Source organism: Homalodisca vitripennis, chromosome 4 (genome assembly GCF_021130785.1).
Source record: "Homalodisca vitripennis isolate AUS2020 chromosome 4, UT_GWSS_2.1, whole genome shotgun sequence".
Classification (NCBI taxonomy): domain Eukaryota; kingdom Metazoa; phylum Arthropoda; class Insecta; order Hemiptera; family Cicadellidae; genus Homalodisca; species Homalodisca vitripennis.
Genome location: NC_060210.1, coordinates 53892768 through 53903969, shown reverse-complemented (window position 1 = coordinate 53903969; position 11202 = coordinate 53892768).

Here is an 11202-nt window from a genome sequence, read left to right as displayed (position 1 = left end):
AAGGGGAAACTGTGTGTAACAAGTAGAAATATCAAAAATTTTACGATTTAGAGATTTTCTTAAAAGAACGGACACTACTAGAGTAAACTTACACAAAATATATGATACCTGTCTTAATCCCTTTATAGTATTAACTATCGATGTCACAATTTGCCGTTAAATTATTCTTAACGTATTGATATCAAAGGCTTGACTAATTTTGATTTCTTTTAGGTATATCTTCTTCTAAAATATAATATTATTAGCAGCTCCGTATGTATTGTGTCAATACAAACAACGTCCACTGACACGTTATATTGAATAATATTATAACATTACTAGCAATAACGTGCACCTAGTTTACAAATCTGACTTGTAAAACAGTATTTCTTAAAATATTGGAAGTTAATATTTTGATCCATGAATTTTGCCTACACGCATTTATTTAGCACTTGTGATAAACTAAGCGTAGTTTAATATCCTGCCAAGATTTCAAATTGATATTTGACTTCAGGGATGATGGATTGCGTCGTGGCGCAAAACTTTGATGCACAATGAAAGATCATTTACAAAATAAAATAATAAATTCTCCCTATTATTTAGAAACTATGTATAATCTATACTTCAATCTCATATATCCTAATATAGTGTACCTTTTTAATGTAATATATAATACTGGATAATTTAAACAAATTTATATGATTGAGCTAAGTAATGCATTATATGTACACCAATGTATTGATTTTTTGTTTGGAATCTTATATTCAATTATTTATGTATTGCTTATCTGTAATATTTGTATTTTATACGTGCATTATTTACATTTTTTTCTCAAATAACATTTCACCACGAAGAATAACAAAATTTAAATGTAAATACAACAACTTTACTACATAAATTGGTATAATTTAAATTTACTATACGTTACAAGTAAAAAAGAGAAGTATATTTTAAGAAAACCTCTATAAATGTAGCAATTCTGAAAGATTAGGGACTTTTTGTGACTGGTTAGAAAACTTAAACGCATTATCATGTGATTATTAAACCGACCAACCCCGATGAGACTCTTTCTCTTTGATCTACGTCTCAAGAAATTGTGAAATAACAACTCCTTACTTTCTGTTATAAATTTATTAAATAGGCAGTTTAAATCTTCCCTTTTAAAAAAACAGTAACTGTGTTCTTTTTATACATTTAGTTAAAAAAACTATACCAGTAATTTTAGGGCAGTTTATTACACATTCTGTTAGCACAACTTTTGATGTCCTGGGCATTTTCTCGGTCTGAACTGGCGGGATATTTAAAAGTACTTTTAATAGTTCTAGATTAAAATAAAGAATATTATTGCTGTCACATACTCTATGAACCACTCACACGACTATAGCTAAAGTTTATTTGTTGCCTAATATCACAGCATTGTCTCAAACCTTATTGTTCATGCAATTGTCAAATCTATATGCATTCACCATGTATTCAGATCTCTGCATTATTGTCTAGGTTACATTTCTTGCTAGCGGTACAGCCTAAACCATATCTCGCTTTTTTAAGGGAGAAAAATCACTATTTAGAGTAATTGAGTCAATGCAAAGCATATTTGTTTCAGTTTAAGGCATTTTAGCAACGTTAAGATATATTATATCGTTATGACCGGTAATTATATATTTCTTATCAAGCAGGATATAAGTCCAAAGAGTCTATTTCACTTCATATTTCACTATTTCATTTGCTACACTTTTCCTCAATATTCTATTTAGTAATATTTGCCTTCCATTTGACCAAGTCAAGATTCTTTTATTAAAATCTTTCTTAATATAAATTTATTATTAAACCACATTTAAATAACTTCTGTTTCCATAAATAGGGTTTTTGACAGGGAAACAACAACAAAACCTGATATCAGGAAAATATTTATTCCTTCTTTCAGCTCAACTACTTCACTTCCTGAATACTTGAAAGATGAAAGAAATAGCTTTTTGGGTTTTGATTATACTACTACAATGTGTTAGATTCTTATGAAAAAACATCAGTGGAAAATCCATGACTTGTATTAGAAAAATAAAATGACTCAAATCTGTTACCTACATTTTATAAAAGAACATTCCTGTAATAACGTGCGTCATAAAAATATTATATTGTTCACTATTCCTCATTCATGTATTTCCGGAGACTGTGCCTTCGCTACCTGTACGATAAGTGCTAACAAGCAAACGGTAAACCTTATTTTTTTCTTTGACAATGAAGCATTACTTGACAGAGGAACTAAAGTGGTAAATTTTCCCTGTGAAATTAGTAAAACTTTTTGTCACCTGATAAAACTTTAAAACGATTTCCCTTCAAGTTGATCCATCAACAAATCTCCACATTAACAGGCAACCTTCTCTAAATCATAGCACTAATTTTACATCAGTAATTATCAGAGGTGACAGCCACGCCCGTCACATCGCTGGACTGGTGAGTGACTTGACCACCCCTGGAACCTCAGTTGGTGCGTGTGCCTTCTAGGCGCAAAGCTGCTCGACGTTCTTAGCTCGGACCAAACATCCCCTTGTCCCGGAACGCACTGCGAGGTGTTGATCGCTGGCACCAATGACCTGGCATTGGGCAAGCAGCAAAATATCTACCTCACTTAGAAACATACAACAAGTCCCGATCAAAAGACACCGAGGTCGTTCTAACTGCCCTTCCACACCGTCACGATCTGAAACCAAACCACTCTATCGACAATGAGACCGTGCTCTTGAATGTCTACATTGAAGAACTGGCAATTCGACAAAATATCCGTGTCGAAAACTTCAATGAGATCACGGTAGGTATTTCACGAGACACGGCCATCATCTTTTAATGCGGGGCAAGCGACTACTGGCGAGGATGATCGTGGGTGGCCTCGTACTCTCAGGATCTGCCTTTACAAGACTTGAGACGCGTTTACCACCACCACTCCTAGCGACTGCCCCAACAGTAGCAGTCTCACCCCCCATCTTGCTGTTTTGCCCCTCGGCGGGCATCTGGTCTACAGCTACTCACATATGCGGAGGTGGTCAGAGTAAATTCTACACCGGGAGGTCCGTGCCAGCCTGCGCCTCCACAAACACAGCTGCATGATGCAAACATTAATAATATTTCAAATCAAACTATTTTTTTAGGGACTCCACTTGCCAACAACAGACTAAATTGACAGACACCTCTCCATCACAACAAACAACCAGTTCAAAATTTCTCAATCAAAAACATTCAGTCCGACTGCTTCACTAAAACGCCCAATCAGCGAGAGCAAACTGGAGGAACTGCAACTCATTTGTTGACGAAAGACAAAAAATAGATATCCTCGTTGTGACCGAAAACGGTTTCAACGACAGGAACATTGTCCTCTGCTAAATTCAAAATTTAACTTTGACCAACGCATTTTGTAGACAACTCTCCAAAGGAGAGGGTGTCGCCATTTTTATGAAGGAAGATTTTAAGTTCGACCTTTTTGCAGTCAAGGAAACAGTTGAAAAAGATTTTGAAGCAGTTGGAGTCAAATTTTACACCAACAAGTCAAAAATAATAGCCGTTTATAGGTCTCCCAACGGGGACGAAGATGTTTTCATGTTAAAATTTGAAGCATTGCTGATAGAATTGACTACCTAGCAACTGAATTTCGTTCTGATGGGTGATTTTAACATCGATGCGATGAACCAAACTTATCCGTCAACTAAACGCTTTTTCGATATGCTAATATGCTTTGGCTTGGAGTTTCTGGTTAAAACTGGACAACATATCGAGAGGGAACCTAAAATTAATAAAACAATAAGAGACATAAGGCCTAGCACACATTGCTCTCCTAAACGCCTCTCTTTTTAAAGAACTATGGCATTTTCTAAATCCTAGCCAAACAGTATAACAGCAGATCCCGGCATTCAATAATTGCCTACATTTTAATCTAAATCTATGCTGTCCTACCTAAAGAATTAAAATATGCCTAAATAGACAAGAAATACTTGGATCATGAAAGGAATATTGGTTTCAACAAATAAACTAAAATTCCTTTCCGGAATTTATAGATCAGATTGAAATGAAAATTTCAAAAGTTATTACCAAAACTACAAAACACTACCGAAAAGTGATCCAAGCCGCGAAATCGCATGATGTCTCAAAAAAATTCTTTCTTCTAAAAGTATTTAAAAAACGGTTTGGGACATTACTAAAAATAAAGATAAAGCTCACAAACAGATCAAAACTATAATTGGAGATACCTTGGTGCAGGATGAAGCTGGGATCGCCCATGATTTTAATTTATTTTTTGCGTCTGTTGCTTGTGGGTGAGGTCCTCGACCGTCAGAGCCCCAGATTACTCACACGCGAAGACGTAGTCCAGTATAATCAATGATACTGGCACCTGTATTTGAAGAAGAGTTTGAAAAAAATTATTCAGCAGCTCCCAGCCAAGAAATCAACAGATCTAAATTTATTGTCCATGTGGATTTTGAAAAAAAGTGCCAAGCATATTGTGAGCCCTCTGACTCAATTGGTAAACCTGTCTCTTCAAACAGAACTTTTCCTCTACTTCCTGAAAAATGCTAAAGTACACGCCATTTTCAAAAAAGATTACCCTTGCTCCCTTAAAAATTATCGGCAAGTCTCTATATTGTCAACTGTGAGCAAAATTAGCCAACCACAGTGTGTTTCTCGACTTATCCAAAGCATTCGACTGTGTTGACCATAATACACTTTTTGTCAAACTTGAATCTCATGGTATTCGAGGTGTGCCTCTGTTGTGGATTAAATTATTTCTAAGCCATAGAACACAGACTGTCCAAATTACAAATAACCTTTCAAATCCATTGGATTTGAGATATGGAGTTCCCGAAGGCTCCATCCTCAGTCTAAACCTTTTTCTGGTCTATGTCAATGACATCGAGTCATCACTTCTGTACGGGAATCTCGTGCAGTAGGCTGATGACACGACTCTCTGTTTTAACGAAAAATCTAAAAAAGTTTTGGAACAAAAAGCTTTTGTTGACCAACAACTGTGTCCAACACTTTCGTTGGCTCAACCTCACAACAAATTCCACAAAATCTAATTTTCTGAATTTCGTCCTGCGGCCAATGGACTACGGGTGTGGGCCTTCCATCATGCTGAGAGACTCCACATTAGATGTTTTACTCCTCTAGATTCCTTGGAATATACCTTGATCGAGGTTTGTCATGGAATGTTCACATTGATTCCGATTGTTCAAAATTAGTATCTGGCGTTTATGTTTTAAGATCTTAAGCCAAATACTGCCCTAGTCAGGTGCTGATGGCGGCGTATTACGCCTGACTTACCCACATCTTTCCTACGGAGTTATTTTGTAGGGTGCTTGTTTAATCGATAAAATTTTGAGAGTTTTCAGGCTTCAAAAGAAAGCGATCAGAACAATCGCAAACATGAACTTCAGAGAGTCTTGCAGACCAGCTTTCAAATAATTGCGGCTGTTGACTCTACCATGTCTCTATATCTTAGAGGCTGTTTCATTCTGTAAGTCAAAATGTGCCCTGACTAGGGGCCGTGACGTGCATGAATATGAAACGAGAGGCAGAGACAACTACCGTACTGAGCGACACAGAACGGTGGTTTATGAACACCTACCCTCGCAGGCAGGTGTCCGTTTCATCAACAGTTTGTCCGATTTCATAAAAAACGTACAAACGCGCAAGGCATTAAAAACTCGTCTGAAGCGCTTTTTAGAGTCAAAAGCATTCTATAGCGTCAACAAGTTTTGGAATTATAGTTGGGAGACCCCTAACCTAGAAGACTAAAACTGGCATTGGGGGTCGAGAGAATTGGTGAGTGAGTGGTATGGATGAATGTAACGATTGTATGTATGAATGTGGTATTGTGAACGAATTTAAAAATTATAGATTTATTCGGTATGACTTTTGCCACATATTTGTATTACCGTCAACGGCAATAAAAGGTTTGACTTTGACTATGATCATCTTGAAATAAATTTTTCTTACAGACAAGGCGCACAAGGTGGTAACCGGTGAGCTGTTGAACTAAGTAAAAGACATAAAACGTTACTACGCGCTCCAATTAGGTCATTATTCTGCCAAGAATTTAGTTCCGAGAACATCGGAGATAAATAATACTAACCAGTAATGAGTAAACAGGGTTGCAAAAATGTATATATTATATACAATGCAAACAAACAATGGTACAAGGTTTACAACGCGATTTACCTAGTATAAATCTTTATAAGTCCAACATAATCTTGAATATGTGGCAACTAACACATTAACGAAGGAAAATAAAAATATACATTTATTAGAAACACAATTGAGTTATTGTTCAAATCCACTAAAATAAGAAAATTACCAAGCTAAACTAACACTAGTCAAACCGATAAAGGATTTCTTAATGTGTCAGTGTAAGATAAATAAAATGTTAAGATTTAATTAAATATACGTGTCTAATTTAGAATGGCTGATTAATTCAAAGCTGCAGTTCAGGGCAGCTGTGTAGACAGTTGATATGGCTCAGTGTACATGGGACACGGACAGCCAACATGTCGTATAAGTGGTTCTGGCGACACTCTGCTCTTGCTGATACAAATACTAAGTATTCCGCTATATCTTCATTGCCGTAGCGCAATTTAGCAATCCAGAAGTTATGTTATTATTAATGCACGTGTGGATATAAATTATTTCTAAATATATTACTCAAGTGAATCAATAAAATAGATATGTTGCTTAAAAATATGTGTATATTAAACATCTTAAGAGAACAGCGAAACAGTTTTTTATATACAATAATAAAAACCCCTTTGCTGTTATATATACATATATGTGTTCTGAATAATTCTATCCTTCTTTTATGGTATTGTCTATACATGCGCTAACCCATCTTATTCGTAACTTGAATATATCCCTTTTAATTCAATAGATATCAATTATTAAGCTTCATCTGTAATTTTCTTCAGTTTAGAAGACTTTACAAAAGTAATTATTGAACAGCAATTGTTTGATTCAAGAAATAAGAAGAATCAAGAAATTTATTTATAATAAACATTTACAATCTTGGGTCCCAACAAATTACAGATAATTTATCGTTGGGTTCCCATCTTTACTATACACAACATCCTAATATAAATGTGTTCTAATCACAAAAAGAAAACCGATTGAAACGCGCTTTTGGCGTCGGTGCTTTCAGCCATTACCAATGGAATGCACAACCAGACTACAGATAAAGTAATAGCATAAACATAGTGCCTGGATTAAACCATTGTATAATATACATGATCGACATATTCTATATTCACGACCATCTACTACTAATTCCATTGAAATGTATTACAATATGTCAATAATAGTTCAATATAATGTATCACCTGCAACAAACACACACACACGCACGCACACATACGCACATACACACGCACTCACGCACGCAAGCACGCACGCGCGCACACACACACACACACACACACACACACACTTTATTCTGTAAGAATATAAATCCAATTTCAATGTATAAGATAGAACACCATTCACAGGTACAATTATATGAAAGGTTATACAATATAATCTATTTTCTTAAGCCTAAACGTTTCACTAGTCTACTCATCACTTTCCATTTCAAGTAGCCAATCAAGTATGTAAGGTTTAGCAACGTAAAAATTTTTAAATTTTAGCAGTTCTATAGGTATTTGATTAAATATTCTTTGGAATAATGTAACTCAGCGAATTTTTCCCGTATGTATTACAAAATCTCGGCAGTTTATATTTATCTAATTTCCTAAATGCATAGCACGTTTTTGTGTTTTCTGTTTTAAACGAATCAGATAAGTAGTATTTTTGAATGATTTTTAATTTTAAAAGTTGTTTGGCATTTAAGGTATTGTATCTGTATAGTAATAGGCTATCAGGAATTTGGAAATTGCGCTGCAATTGTGGCACGCCCACCATTTGATATAGTGTTCTTCTTTGCAAGATATCCACCCGGTTTATGATGGACTTAGAGGCTGTACCCCATACCTCTACCCCATACCGCATCAAGGATTCAAACATCGACTTATAAATTAGCTTGATTGCTGAACCGGGAAGGGTACTTCTTAAGCAGTAGAGTTTCGCAGATACAGCTTTTAATCTTTTTATCAATTTGTTTATATGCAATTCCCATTTCAATTTGTGGTCTATAGTGATGCCCAAATAATTTGTTTCCGTAGCCACTTTTAAACTTTGACACAAACAACTGTTTTCATTATGGTTATATAAGCAAACACAGTCATGGTTTTTAACTATTGGAGGTCGATCAGGAATATTATGAGAGGAATGAAAGTTTATTACGAGGGTTTTTTTAGAATTTATAATTAGTTTTCTGTCGTGAGCCCATCTAAGCATCACATTATAATCAGAAGAAATGAGGGATTCTGCCAGATAGAAGTCCTTGTGAGCCACCACGAGTGCTGTGTCATCAGCGTACATAAACAAATGTCCATGAAAATTTTGTTTTGAAAGACTATTAACATATATATTAAACAGAATTGGGGCCAGAACACTACCTTGTGGGACTCCCTGGTTAGCTACTCTGTATGAACTATATTCATTGGAAATTTTAACAGAAAATGGTCTATTTTCCAGGTAACTTGCGAACCACTTTAAGATGTAGGATTCAATTCCGATATGTTTTAATTCATCCAGAAGTATGGCATGGTCAAGTGTATCGAATGCTTTTGAGTAATCGACAAAAATGGCTAAAACCTGCTTTCTGGAATTTAAATGATAATTTATAAAATTTGTAAAATCAAGCAACAAAGTCTCTGTCCCTTTATTTTTTCTGAAACCATGCTGGTTTTCACAAATTATTTTATTTTCTTCCCAAATATTTATTTAGATAGTGTGCAACATATTTCTCGAATATTTTATCCATGACCGATAAAATAGCTACAGGCCGGTAATTTGAGGTTAAGTTTCTGGATCCTGACTTAAAAATTGGTCTTATAATAGAAACTTTAAGATTGTCTGGGAAGATTCCTGATTTAAGTGACAATCTTATAAGGCTGCATATTACATCACAAATCTTTTCCTGCGCCATTTGAATGTCCTTTACTCTTATTCCGTCAATTCCTGGGGATTTTTTATTGCTTAGTGACTGGATAATTTTACGTATAAATAAATTATTTGGCTTAGGTATGTAAAAGTTTTGAGTAGGCCTAAAAGAGCCAGTTGAATGTGTTAGCTTTGCTGGGCAAACATGATTGAGATCCTTAACACTTTTTTCAAAAAAATCCGCAAATTCGTTTTGTATGGTATCCGGGGTGACAACGTTCAAAAAAGCTCGTGATATGTTATCGTCTAGGTTTTCACGGGTTTTATTTCCAAGCATAGCATTTATACAATTCCATTGCTTTTTCATATCATTTCGGACGTTATAAAATTCGCTATAAACGTAATCTATTTTTGTTGTAAAAATCAATCTGTTTATTTTATTTCGAAATTTTACGTAGTCACAACGATATTTTAAATTGCTTGGAGAATGCTTCCATTTTTTAAACATCCTATCTCGTTCCTTTATTTTCTTAAAAAGGAAGTCAGTCATCCAAGGTTTTTTAACTCTGAAGCGAGATGTTTCTGTAAACTTTGTTGTTATTACTATTTTTTTACTCCTTTCATAGACATTTTTAAAAATTTTTAACACCTTTTCGTAATATGAATTTGGATTATTATCTGTATGTACAGTTGGCCAGGTCACCTGAGTCAAAAGCCTATGAACAGAAATATTACTTAGAATAGTTTGCTTCGAAACATCATGACCTCCAGAACCTTGGTCGTTAATCATAGCGCATGCTATAAGATAGTGGTCAGCTGGTTTATAGGTAATAACTGCTGGAAATATCCTCCAAGGATCGGATCTAATGTAAATATGGTCGATGCACGATGAAACTAAAACGTTATTTCGAATTTCTTCTCTTGTATTAATATCGATGCAATTCACGAGCCCATAAGAGGTTAAAATCGATTCATATTGAACTATACGAGATGATGCATCATGATTTAAATTAAGATTAATGTCACCGACTAATACAAGTCTCTCCTTCCTATTACATTGACTCAGCAACATATCTAGCTCATCCAAAAACGACCTTTCATTGGTGATTGGTGGTCTGTAAATGTGTAAAATCTGTGTGCATTGGTTTTTAAAAATGTTTACATTAAACGCCATGAACTCACATTCAGTTATTCTGACATCAGACAAAATCGGAGAAACAGACAATTTTTTATGAATATACACCGCCAGGCCCCCTCCCCTTCTTGACTCTCTGCATCTAAACCAACAGTTATAATCTGGTATTTGGAAGATATCAGTTAGCGATGAATCTATATCTATTTCTGATATTAATAACACATCAAAGTTACACCCACCTAAGAAAACCCTTAGGTCGTCAAAATGCTTCCGAATAGACCGCAGATTTATGTGTAATATTAGTGGGGAATCAATGAGCGCTTCGTTAGTTGATAAGAAAGAATCAATATCAGGGTAATAACGGCATTTATCTATGTCTACATCGGAGAGTTCTTCGTCGGTAAGTATGTGGAGTCTGTCTGTCATGTAATTTAGTTATCTACCGACCTTCGACGTGATCGTGTCTCTGACCTGTCTCTGGTGCCTGTAAGTGAAACACAATATACGTACTCACTTGAACCCTGGCAATCTTTCCTATTACACACATAATTACAGCACATTACAATACAATACTTTAACAATAAACAACGGTATACAATATTTTAACGATAAACCTTTATCATACATTACACTAAAAACAAATATACATTTTCTTGTTAGGCTATTATTTGGACAAATTCCTACATCAATAGCATGAATACATTACTAATATTCGTCCTAATTTGATTCGTACTTGAATTTCAGTAATAAAGGAGATCAATCTGCAAATAACCATCAGACTATAATTTACAGCATCGTACCGTTGTAAGCCACCTAATTTAGAAAAGGCAAAACTTCCTGTATTAGTTACAATAATACTAGGACATATACACCAACCTAGACATAACACTGAGTAACAACTAACAATCAAGCCATCCACATAAGTACCACCTGAGCTAATTTCAAACATTAAAGGTAAAAGAATAAAGATATAATAACAAAATGATTCAAATGTATAAATAGTTCTAACTTATACAAGTTTGTCTAGGTCGCTTTTTGTTTTTATATATATAATTGAAGCATTTTCACTTTTTTTC